Consider the following 368-nt stretch of genomic DNA (forward strand, 5'->3'; position numbering starts at 1 on the left):
GTCAGTCCCCACCTTGTAGGACCTCCTCAGTGACCACTCTTTACCTCCAAAGAACACTGTCTTTCCTTGGCAGCCAGAGCACTGCCCTCTCCTGGCTGCCCCTTCTGGTTGCCCCCCCTTGGTCTTTGCAGGCTCCTTCCCCCCTAGCCACCTCTCCCGGGTTCCCACCCAAACTGCCTCACCCTTTGGATTCCCTTCTCTGAATTCAGGGGTTTGCTCAGCAGCGCCATCTACTGCTCCAGAGCTAAGACTGCCACCCAGAAGGCTCAGATTCAAATATGGGACATGGCCTAGTGGTCAGCAAACTGCGGCTCGCGAGCCACATGCGGCTCTTTGGCCCCTTGAGTGTGGGTCTTCCACAAAATACC

At 57.3% G+C, this 368-nt stretch overlaps 1 protein-coding gene across 1 annotated transcript in view; it reads right to left on the reverse strand.

Annotated features, from left to right (window-relative positions):
• The window catches only part of FSD1 (fibronectin type III and SPRY domain containing 1), a 12119-nt gene that overhangs the window by 4444 nt on the left and 7307 nt on the right, over positions 1 to 368 (reverse strand). The gene's annotated exons all lie outside the window — the stretch shown is intronic.

Source organism: Myotis brandtii, unplaced genomic scaffold, assembly GCF_000412655.1.
Source record: "Myotis brandtii unplaced genomic scaffold, ASM41265v1 scaffold122, whole genome shotgun sequence".
NCBI lineage: Eukaryota > Metazoa > Chordata > Mammalia > Chiroptera > Vespertilionidae > Myotis > Myotis brandtii.